Source organism: Camelus dromedarius, unplaced genomic scaffold (genome assembly GCF_036321535.1).
Source record: "Camelus dromedarius isolate mCamDro1 unplaced genomic scaffold, mCamDro1.pat HAP1_SCAFFOLD_169, whole genome shotgun sequence".
Lineage (NCBI taxonomy): Eukaryota > Metazoa > Chordata > Mammalia > Artiodactyla > Camelidae > Camelus > Camelus dromedarius.
In genome coordinates, this window is record NW_026989778.1 from 133687 (window position 1) to 146313 (window position 12627).

At 41.6% G+C, this 12627-nt stretch overlaps 1 protein-coding gene across 4 annotated transcripts in view; it reads left to right on the top strand.

Moving 5' to 3' along the window:
• Positions 1-2040, top strand: part of LOC135320633 (uncharacterized) — a 135720-nt gene extending 133680 nt beyond the window's left edge. For all 4 annotated transcript variants that reach the window (XM_064483775.1, XM_064483770.1, XM_064483772.1 and 1 more), the window contains one exon: positions 108-2040. The gene's annotated coding sequence lies outside the window, so the exon portion shown is untranslated. The remainder of the gene's footprint in view (positions 1-107) is intronic.
• The last annotated feature ends 10587 nt before the right edge of the window (positions 2041-12627 follow it).

Genomic DNA, 12627 nt, shown 5'->3' on the forward strand with positions numbered 1-12627 from the left:
CTTCCTGTGTCATCAGGTCTCTGTTTTATGGGAAAACATTTTTTACGTGTCTTTTTTCACTTACATGTTTCGTTCAGATGCTTGTTGCTTTTTTCCCTGTGCTTCAGCGTTCCTAGGAGAGAATTCAGCAGTGCAGCATCCTCTCCGAGCTCTATGAGTTGATCGGCTTCCACTGCAAGTCCGTCTTCTTCAAGTGGGTGGCCCCCGTGCAGCGCTTGGCCCCCGGCATCCCGGAGCCTGGCGGGAAGGCCTGCTACCGACTCCTTCTGCAGACGCTTCCTGGCTACAGTCTGTCACTGATTCTGCAGGATTCAACAAAGGTTTTGGGACTAAAACATTGCTTCAGTCCGATTAACCATGCCTTGTTTGGGCCCTGCTCTCCTGTCTCAACAGGGTGAATTGTGATTCGTGTAGAGCAGGACACAGCAGACTTTTTTCTGTCAAGGGCTTGGGAGGCAATATTTCAGGATCTGCAAACCTCCTGATCTCTGGTGCAGCTGCTCAGCTCTGCTGTTCAGACGCCAGAGCAGCCGGAGAGTCCACACACCCACAGAGCTTTATTCACAGCAGTGGCTGGGGCTGGATTGGGTGTATGAACTGCAGTTTGTCCCCACAGCCTCCTCACTATTGACGACTGTACCTGAGCGTGCATTTGCGACAATGGGTGAACCTACACTGACACGTCATCATCACCAAGAGCCCATACTTGACACTAGGATTTACACTTGGTGGTGTGCACTCTGTGGGTTTGGACAGATGTACAATGACACGTTTCTACCATCACAGCATCATACAGAGTAGTCTGTCTTAGTGACCCTAAAAATGCTCCTTGCTGCACCTCATTCATTACTCCTTCCCCTCTAGCCTCTGACAGTAACTGATCTTTTAGTCTCTGTGGTTTTGCCTTTCCCAGAACACCATACAGTTGGAATCAGACAGTTGCAGAATCTTCCCAGATCGGCTTCTTTCACTTAGTAATATGCATTTAAGGTTCCTCCATGTCTTTCCATGCCTTGATAACTCATTTTATTTTAACACCATAAATAGTCCATTTTCTGCCTGGACCACAGTTTATTTATCCATTCACCTACTGAAGAACAGCTTAGTTGTTTCTGAGTTCTGGTGATTATGAATAAAGCTGCTATTAACATCTGTATGCAGATTTGTGTGTGGACGTAATTTTCCATTTTGTTCAGTAAACACCAAGGAGCACAGTTGCCAGATCATATGGTAGGAGTACGTTTAGTTTTGTAAAAAATTGCCAGACCGTCTTCCAAAGTATCTGGGCCATTTTTCATTCCCACCAGCAATGCAAGAAAATTCCTGATGCTCCACATCCTCACCAGCATTTGGTGCTGTCAGTGTTCTGAGTTTTGGCAGTTCTGACTGGTGTGCAGTGATAACTCACTGTTTCAGTCTGCAGCCCCTTGATGACAGATGCTGTGGAGCATGTTTCCATAGATTTCTTTGGCATCTAGTTTCCATGTTGAGGTGTGTGTTGAGGCATTTTGCTCATTTTTTAAGCAGGTTATTCATTCTTCTTGTTGAGTTTAAAGAGATTTTGGTGTATTCTGGATATCAGCCCTTTATCAATGTGTCCCTGCCCTTCACCTGCAGCACCGGAGTTGTCCTTTGGGTCTCAGTGGAGTGTCAGCTCTTCAAAGAGGTTCCCTGTCTTCCCTCACCTAAATACTGTCCTTGAACTTTTCACTTTCATTGACTCACTTTGTTCTTTTTAAATAGCATTTCCCATAATTTGTAAGTACATTAAAAAAAAAGGCAATGATTGAACACTGCCTCCCCCACCAGGCTGTGTGCCCTGTGAGAGCAGAGACCCTGTCCCCACTCACCATGTCCCATGACAGCACATGTCACATGTCCATGTAAATGTGTGTAACGTGGGGCCAAACCTGATGAGCAGCTATGACGACATGTGTTGGCTACCATTCATTGAATAGAGTTTGTTTCTTGATCTTAATTTTAAATCACATGAATGAAACATGTTTCTTTTGAAAAATAAAACAACAAAGCACACCTCCATGTGATTGGTACTTTCTACTTAGCCTTCTGACCCAGGAGGGGACGTTCACCATCATTTTGTGGAGGAGGTTGGGGAGGTAAAGTAGGAGAGTGAGATCAAATAAAGTAAAAATGATAACAATCAGCTGGCTTTATTTTCACTAAGACAAATGTTACTTTAAACCATACCTCAGCTGTTGTTCTGTTGTTTTAAACACTTCTCATAGAATTAAATGGAAGCCCACTAAACCCTGAAAGGGAAATTATGTGCTCAGGTCCTGAAAAGTGTTTATGTCTATTTCTTGAAATGCACATTTTCCCTGCTGGTTACAGAATGTCATGGCGGGAACACAGCCGTGAGCTGTGTGTGTCTGCCAGCTTCACGGGCTGCTCACTGTCATTTTCATTTTCTTGTGTTGCAGTGTATGAAGGTTTTCCATCAGACTGTTTGCTCAGCCCCTTCCTGAATGAGGGATTGAATTTTCCACAGGAAATCTTATGGAAGAGAGTGACAAGGCACATGGGTTTCCCAAAAAGCAATAGTTGTTGTAATAAACTCTCACATTGGTGAACTTTTTGAATACAAGCGAGTTGAAAATTTTATCACTAGGTCATATGCCACAAATCTGTCTTAAGAATAAAAAGATTCAGATTTTATAGAAGAAGCAGTTTGAATCAAGTATAAATTACAATTTGTACACTAGTTGGTGTTAGAACATGTACTCACTCTTACCATAATTGCCTGTGGTAGGAACTGGATCATTATTTATTTATTTAAAAAAAATCCTCAAGGTTCTACTTGCCTCATTCTTGATGCGGCAGTGCTGAGGTTAGTTAAGTTGGGACATTTAGAATTCTTGGCTAGGTTTTCAGGACATTGATTTCAGCCTCTTTATCTTTTTTAGAATCTCTTCTTTGTGTCGGTCTTTGGTCTTTTGACAATGTGGAAATACTGCACAGATCAGTCTTTCCCTTTTTCCTGTCTTTATGGGAAAAGATTTCTGTAAGACACACTACTAGGACATTAAGCATTTTGTGTGGGGTAAGTTTGGTCGGCTCAAAGGATTTCAATTAATACGTATTAATACTTGCTATTCAGCTAATGATAAGAAAATTATAAAATAACTTAATTATACATCAATAAATATAGTACAATAAGCCCAATACAATAAGGAATTCACAAACATTTCCATATTTCCTTTATTCAGACCTTTGTTCTTTTACTTGTCCTTTGTTGAAGTATTTGACAGCAAATTCAAGAAAACATGTCATTTTACCCTATGTACTCAAGTAGGCATGTCTGAAAAATGAGGGCCATTTCTTTGATCAGGTTTTTCCATTTGACTTATGTGCTCGTTAAGTACCAGCTGTATCAGGCATCTCACTAGGCATTAGGAATCCTTGGGGCAATGAGACAGTCCTGGCTCCCAAGGAAGTTAAGGGCTGATGGAAGAAACCAACACAGGAGCTTAGGTGCCTCACCTAAGGTCCCTGCGGGATGACACCAATTGGAAAAAATTTGTGCACAATACAGTGGGATTCACAGAAGGGACTGGTCAGACTAGTAGGGCAGGCCGTGAGAGAGGCGGTCAGCAGGGCTACAAGAGGAGGAATCATTTGATCAGAATCTGAAATCTTTTCTGCCAACCTTCCTACCAAGCCCTAGGGCCCATCACACACAACCCTGTGCTGTAACTGTTTTTGATTCCTGTTACCACGTCTCCTTCAGGAAGGATTTTAAGGTGGAAAATATTTAAAATCAGTAATTGTTGCCAGAAGGGACATAGAACAAAGAACATGGAAACAACACAAATGTCCATCAGCACATGACTGGATAAAGACAAGGTGATACATATCTACAATGGAATACTACTCAGCCATAACAGATGCAATTTGCAGCAACATGGATGGACCTGAAGACTGTCATTCTAAGTGAAGTGGGGTGAAAAGAGAAAGAAAAATGCCATAAGACTTCATTTATGAGGAATCTAAAATTAATAGCAATAATAATAAGACCACAAATGAACTAATTGTTATTTTGATTTCTTGAATATGCTTAAGCACATATGACTGTCCTTTGTGATTGGATTACCATATTCTGTTTATTATTCTTTTGTAGTTGGCTTTATTCCTCTGGTAACTATGTAAGTTTAAAAATCTGAAACTCTAATCTGTTCTTAGAAACAATAATTAGTACATATATGTAACTAAAAAAATGCAGTATACTCTATACATGTATTTACATGCAATGTGTATGTGGAGTTGAACTGTAATAATTATACCTAATAATACTGAAAAAGGAAAAAAATAAAATAATATATAAAAAAACTAATCACCCCTCTTTAAATATTAAAACATTCAGTTCTGAGATTCTGTGAAAGACAGCATTGAAGTAGGTTTTTAAGATTTTCTCCTTGCTCCTCGGTGAGCAGCCTGGGCTGCAGAGCTTGGCCGCCACAGGCCCCCAGGACTTGCCGGCTTGCTCCTCACTTGTTGGGAGGAAGATTAGCTGCTTCAGGAATATTTATGTTCTTAGAAGTTGCTGAAAACCCCACAGAGCTTCTGTTTACATGGAGTGTATCTGTCAATATACCCCATTTTAGAAATTTGAACAGAAAATTTAAACCCAAGAACTGACAAGCACACGCTGCCCCAGCACGTGGTCAAAGCAGTGCTGTCACGGTGGCGTGTGTTGGTTCTAGAAAAAATGCACCATACACTCAAGAATGAGGGTGAACCCACAGATCTCATCTCAGCAATGCTATGAAGAGGTGGGACCCAAAGCCCCTAAAACAGTGCTGAAGTCCCCAGATGTCCCAGAACACACAGAGCCATGGGACCAAGAATCCAGTGTCTCATGGATCATCAGCCGTGGAGACCGCGTCCTGGGTCAGGAGAAGCAAAAGTAGGGATACCAGGCACACAGTCCTATTACAGCAAAGCTTTAAAGGTGTTGAATTGACTAAAAGAGTGGCAAAGATTTGCATTTAGAATACTACATTTCCTCTCCTGGAGACGTTAGAATGATAACACTGATTAACAGAGGATGATTGTAATGGATTAACTATGATACTGATGACATGAGCTGCTCACACTAACCCTGCACTCAATGTAGACTAAGCCTTTTATGCACACACTTCATTAGGTCTCCACATCCCTGCAAGGTGGCATTAAGCACTCATACAACCATGAAATCAGTGACTATAAAACAGTCACAAGGCTTTCTCTGCAGCATGAGGTAGCAAAACCAGCAAGGATTTTCAATGACAAAATCCAAAATCATATATATTTGGAAAAGAAAGCAAACAAAACACAGAAGGACAATAAAACAAAAGAGCAGATGGAATGGAAACTTTTATTGAAGAAAGCAATGATTGATTCAATTACAACAGGTAATGTCCCTGGTATAATTGAACCATCAATCCAAATTTTTGGAATAGTGAGTTGTGAAATTACTGTCTCATTTAATATTGGAATTCCTAGTTGGACCAATTTGATATACATCACTGGTGTGATGTTATCTATTTAGGTAAATAACAATATTCATATTTTTTAAGGTAACAGGAATCATAACACAGGACTCCAGATTTAGAGAGAGAATTCAAACAACTACTATCATACTCCATCCAGTAAGGACAAGTGTCCCTGCGTCACCAAAACAATGAGAATTTGCACACAGAAAACACATTTCTCCAGTTGTGACAAATACAAGACCGTGAACCATGAATTACGAGAAGAAGCAACTGTTTAAATGCCATGGGCAAAATTTTTTATCATCTTGAAAACATCACTGATGCACTAAGTAAGAAAAAAAATTGTTTTACTAGCAAATCTAACTGACACAGGGGATTTTCCAAGTGAGAAGGTAATTCCAAAAATTGCAGTAAAATGAGTTAAGATGATCTGTGCAGTGACGGAGCTGATATTAGACTGACCAGCATCACGATTTCCGGTTTTACACTTGCTCTCTTCTTGTCACCTCTGACACAAGAATGCATCATATGATTTTTTTCTTTAGGGAAAAAAAGATAAATAAAAACTAACTAGAAGATGTGGTATGGAAAGCAGTAATGAAGTTGTCTAACCTAATAATGCAGCCAGTGTAATGTAGCACTTATTCGGGCACTAGAATTTTTTAAATCATGATTTATTTTATATCCTATTTCTATCCTAAAGGAGGCACTTAAAGTTTTCTACTTTATTCAACATATCTTGTGGGGGTTGTGATATACACTGGTATGGCAGTTTTCAGAGATTCAAAATCGCCTCTGTGGTTGTGGTCAGGAAAGGCAAGGCTCCCTCAGAGCTGAGACGGAGAAGGAATCCCCGGAGTCAGCCCCCGGGCAGCTTCCGAACCGCATCTGCTTGCACTTGGCACAGGACACCATCAGCAAGTGTAACTCTGACAAGGAGATTTCCCCGGGGACCTGGGAGGTGCTCTAACATTCTGAAGCCACTTGTTTCCCATTTAGGTAAGGCTTGGAAAAACAGTTTATTAGAAGTGACTCCCTTTGTATGTGCCTTTTGTCCTGAGAGGTCACTAATTAGCAAAAATATAAAATACCCCATAATATAAGAATTTAGGTACCCCATTTTTCCATCTACCTGTCTATTTGTTTATCATATTTATACTTAGGTTACACTTTCCATGATGTTCAATTCCGGGCACCAAAAAAGAAAGGTTGCAAAATATTTTTTATAAAAAGCGGGAATGGGTCTAAGGTTTAAAAACCACTACTGCTAACAATAAAAGCCAGATAATATTTTTAACCTCAATTGCATCAGACCTTCCCGAATTCCTCCCTTAAGTTCACTGTTAAAACAATAATGGAATCTCTGTCCTTCCAAGACTCGGGCCTGATCGCCACCCATCCAGATATCTTTCTGTGGGTCCCTACTTGTCCTCGAGGCCCCCAAACACAACTTACGGGTTGAAATTTCTTCAGTGTTCCTACTGTAGGGGAAACCTGGAAGTCCCAGGCACTGTCCAGGAGTCACACCTACCTGCAAAAATCAAAGTCATGTGACTGAAATGGGACAACCCAGGTTGTGTGGTAGGGCTGAAAGCTTACCAAAAACAGGTTTGGGGGCCTTACCCAAGCCCTCCAGCTCCTAACATGAAGAAGTACAGGGAGGCCAAATTAACCACGAGACTGTGTGGCTTAATTACCCCATGAATAAAGGATTTGTGCCAGTGCCACCTTTAGACAGGGAACCCCAGAACCCAGACTTGGAAGCACCCTGTCCCCTACCCTCTGAACAAATATTCTCTCAAGACACATAGTGAGAGATGGGAGCCCCGGTGAGCTCTGGAATAAGATGCGACCTGAAAGACTGCTGGTAACAAATGGTGTGCAGCTCGGGCAACCCCCAGGACCACCAGCCATTCTGGTACCACTGATGCCCACACTTCCATCCACAACAGTTTCTTCAGGACACTTATGCACATATAACCATCACACAAAAATGATTGCTTAGACATATTTTAAGAGAAATAACATTATGAGAATGCCAAATTCATGACATGTCAGAGTCAAGACCCCAGAGTATTTACTGGATGAGATCTCACGTGTGCCCCGCAGTGAGCTTTAAACCCTTAGGACACAGTCATGGAACAGTAGGCATTTTCTTTCTTTCCTCCAAGTTGGCTTTACTGGAGAACTCCGTAGACACAGGAAGACTCTGTTTCCCACCTCTACTACTTACACAAAGGGCTCATCACGTGGTGAGGGATCAGCGCTTGTGCGACCGGCTCCAATGTGAGCACTCCAGTGCCCAGCTCCTCCAGGAGCAGAGCTCCCCCCACAGGAGCAGAGACCCCCCCAGGAGCAGAGCACCCCCCACGGGCACTGCAGTGCCTGCAAGAATCAGGAGTCTGATGAGTGAGCCTGGGGCGGGCAAGTCAGGAAGCAAGCACCGCTCCCTCAAGCTCTGCAGGTGATCTCTGTGTCATCTTGAATAAATACAGTCAGCATTAAGATGTTTGACAAGAGGGTAAAAGGTAAGGCCTCTCCAAATCTCCTCGCATTCCTTTAGTTGGAGACCTGGTAGAACACATGGCGACAAGAGAAGCTGGCTTTTCATGCCCACGTTGGCCTCAGGGCTACAGGGGAGGCCACGGTGCTGCCTCCGCCCCACTTCCTGCCTTCGTCCTGCAGACCTCACAGGGGCCGCTGACTCGTTTCTCTGACTTTCTCTCCTTGGTTGTGCTACACTTCCAGCTTTTAAAAGCTCACAAAATCCTCACTGGAAAATCTTTAACAATGAACCCAAGTCAAATGAAATCAACCAAAAAGACACACTGCCTTCTTCATTACTTTATATTTTAGGATGAAATTCTTGAAGACGACTCCCTGAACTGAAGGGGTAGATGGAGGAGAAAAGAAAACAAGACAAGCATTTTTGGGCCCATAAAAAATGAGAGGTAACCAGATGGTGTCTAGTCTTCATTGCAACTCTCTGCCTGCCCCAATTTCACATGCCCCTCCCAACTGAACCCATCAGAACTCGACTGAAGGAGACGGCTGTGCAAATTTATTGGAAACCAAATAAATCACTATGGAAACAGTCTCCCAAACCCAGTGAGAACACTGTAAGCTGACCAGTGCCAGGATCTGAATACGTGCAGATCAAAATTCCGACCCCCTCCCTGGTAGGTGTACTTACAGTGGGGGTTGTCGCCGTGCAGTTTGTCTGCATCCAACATATAAAAATGAAAGGGACTCCAGTTTTCAACATCACAGTCCCTCTGAAACAACTGGTGGTCAATTAGCGTTTGTCTCCAGCAAAACTCGATTTTCTCCCCTGCACGTGGAGGTGAACACACAGAAGAGACTGATGATCCCCACTGCGAGTGTAGCTAAGTGTGTCTAAGCAAGCTGGCTCCATCAGCATCCTGATGAGCAGGGGAGTGTGTGAGCCGCGGGGCTCTGCAGACTAATGGCCAGGCAAGGAGGGCGCTTTCTTACATTGGGGAGAAAAAGGCTGGAGCAGCACTCGCTGGAAATAAATTCTAATTAAACCTTCAGGTGCGGTTCCTGCAGCAGAACCCACGCCAATAGATGAGGCTCCCTCCGTGCTGTCCAGTCATGTGAACCAGGCTCATTAATATACATGTGTGTTTGGTTTAGCAAGTGAATCATGTCTGTTTTCTGGAAATTACATGAGGGTGGAAAACCTTCCAAACATGTTCATTTATTTGCTGTGGACTTTGTTTAATCCTCTTAAGAGCATTTAGAATGACAAACTTCTTAAATTAGCATGTTTGCCTGAGTGACCTTTCCAGGCACATGGGCCGAAACCTAGGACAGCCCAGAAGCAAATTCAAAACCGTTCCAGCTGCACAGCACTGCAGAATGTGTCCAGTTTGAGAATAAGGATTTTTTCTCCACACACTTTTCCTCCTCTGCCCAAATTAATCAGCCTCTGCTGCTCTTGTGTAATGAGTATTGTATGACTCATCTTCTCTGCCTGTAAAATGGAAATGGGAAATACTTCTGCCCAATAAAATGACATAGAACTAAGCCCCAAAATTATATATATTTAAAAAAAAACAGGGCTTTATGCTGTCCAGGGATATGAATCATTTATTTAATATATCAATTGTTACTAGAATAATCTTTTTAAAATGTAACCCCTCCTCAGAAAACTTCAACTACTATTCGATAAAAATATCACAGAAAATTTCTGAAAAGAATTTAAAGGAAAATCATTTTTAACTGAATCATGTTCTAGGCACACTGAATAAATTCTTTTTAGAGAACTACTTGTTTTTAATAAATGACCTATAAAAATACACCCAGCATTAACCAGTAAATCTTCATTCCTTATTTTAAAATTCTTAAGGCATGCTATATTTCTTAAATCAAATGAGGAGATATTTGCAAGCCAATGGACAACGGAATTACCTAAGAAGACATTATAAAGCAGCAAGAGCAACTAGCACTTTGCCAAGCATTCTGCCTAAGAGTCACTCGTACCATCTTATTTTGACCTGACTGCTTAGAGGTGAGCTCCATCAGCGCATTTAACACATGAAGAAACTGAGGCTATGTGTGGTCATGTTTCCAGTACTTGGTGGAGCCAGGATCCAAACCCGGATCTTTGTCTATAGAGCCTGTGCCTTTACCAGATCACACTAAATTTCTCACTCTTCAAATGCACTCAGTCCCCGAGGTAACACACCTTCCTTGCATTTCTAGGAGTTTTAGGAATTACTGAATTACAAGGACTAATCAGACATTTGTGTGAGCTAATTTTATATTTTCTGATTTTCCTGAATCAGTTCAGGCTGAATTCATTCTACTTACGAGAAGTCCTGAGGCAGAGGAGAGAGGGGAATATAAGCCAGACATAAACAATTTCAAGAGATCCACTTCATCAAGGAAGCAAAGTATTAAGTAAGCCATTCTGCAACATGCTTGTCAATAAACCTTGGTGTCTCTCTCTCAGCCTGAAGGAGGGTAAGCCCTCCAGCCCATCTGCCTTCCAGCCACATACCCTGGATGACCTTGGTTCCCTCACCGGTGACACATGTGTTCTCCTGGGACTCTTTGTAGAGATTAAATGATAAAACTGTATGCAAAGGGGCTACTTCATTGCCAGACAGTAGGCACTAAACAAATAATAAAATTATTTTGTTTCATGAAAATGGGAGGCAAGTCTCCCAATTAAACATTCCTGATAGAATCCCAACAAGCACTTTAATTTGTCTACAAGAAATTGTAAAATAGCATTTCTTTTTTGAAGGCCGTATTCATTCTCCCTACTTTTTACAAATCCTGGCTGTTATCCTGAAAATCTATTCCCAGAACGTGGCATCCATCTCCCATATTTAAATCCTTTAAGTTTGAAATTATGATGAAGCTTGGGCACATAAAGATTCACACCATAATTCACAGAATAAACAAAGACCACAGGAACAGGGCCACCTCCAGACCCCATGTGCTCAGGACAGGCTCCAAACTTCACAAAATCAGAAGCATACTGTTTGAAGAGAAAGAAAATTGAATGTGATCAAGGAGGCTGACATAGAGCACTGGCCGGCTCACGAGACGACCCCGTCGCCCCCTCGTCTGACCTAAGTCATCGAACACAGTTATCCGTTGATCTCTAACTAAAACTAGAACACGGGTAGGGTTGGAAAGTAACATTTTTTCCTACAATATATACATATTGTCAACTAAAAATTGGCACTTGTCATCTGCCTCTGATTTGGTTAAGTCATGAGCCACTGCAGCTGCTGACTTTCAACACCCTCTGAAAGTAGTTAAGTGTGGAGATCAGGAATGGGGCGCTCTGTGCTCTGGGAAAATGGGCAGAAGAGTATTCACATAGTTAGACATTTTCAGGAAATTTTATGCGCCCAAATTCTTACATCCCCTCCTATCTAGAAAAGCGCTAAAATCATTAACAGAGACACCTGCTTCTTGACTAACAGCAGCCTCTGCCTAAACTTGTATTGGACCGCACGTCCCCCTTCACTGAAATCTTATATAATTCTGAGCTCCCCCTCCTCTTCAGAGCAGTTCCTCCGAGCTCTCTGAGATGCTGTCACCTGGGCTCTGGTCCTTATTTTGCCCCAGATAAACTTTAACCAACAACTCTCACGTTTTGTGGTTTATCGACAGTACCACAAAAATTAAGCTTACATACTTGAACTCAGAGTAAACATTCAGTATCAAATATTTCTTGACTTAAATTCCTATTTAAATGTAAATAATTATTCCATTTCTTAAATATAATATCTTTAAATATAAATTAACAGATATTTGTGAATCTTTGAAAAATATAGTCTAGAAAAAAATTTTAGCAATTAAAAAAGCTATTGTGTGGAGCTTTAGAATTTCAAAAGTGGAAGAGAATAGTATTGTAACTCAAGTTCTTGTTTTAAATGCAGAGATCCTGAGGCCTCAAAAGACATATCAATTTGCCTGATTTTATACACTGTCCTTTAACAGAAAACCTTGAACTAAGTTCCTGGTCTTTGAGAAACCAAGACTTGCTCTGCTGGTGCAGGGCTGAAATTTATGAAAATGGGTCGTGAGAAAGAACCAGAATGCGGGGGCCTGGGCGAGGCAGCGGAGGAAAGGAGGGTCTCACCTTATCGTGGGTGAGAAATAGTCTCCCGCAGTGCTGGTGTGATGGGCATCCCTCAAGTGCCTGAAAACTACTATTTAGCACACCTGCCACCGAAACGCACACAAGCTGTTTAACTAGAAGGCTGACCAGGAGGCTTTCTCAGTGACACAACAAGCTATTTTCAAGTTAACTCTACAACTACAGGAAGAGAAAGAATAGAAAGCTGGTATTAATTATTAAAAATTTACACCAAGAACCATGGAAATTCCAGGAGAAATATAAAGACGTTGGAAGTTTCATTATGCTAACTTACTGCCAATTCATTTGTCTTAAAAGCTGTGCTATAAAATATATTGTTCTTTGTTGTTCCAAATCACATTTGAAAGAAATAATGTTTCTTAAGGGTGTTTCTGGAAATTTCTATTTCCTAACACCAAATCTCAGACCCTTAAAGAAATGGGGGGTTGGCATTTCGTCCACTGTTCTCTAGGCAATTTGTTTTTCCTTCAAAGAACAAGTGGGGAATCA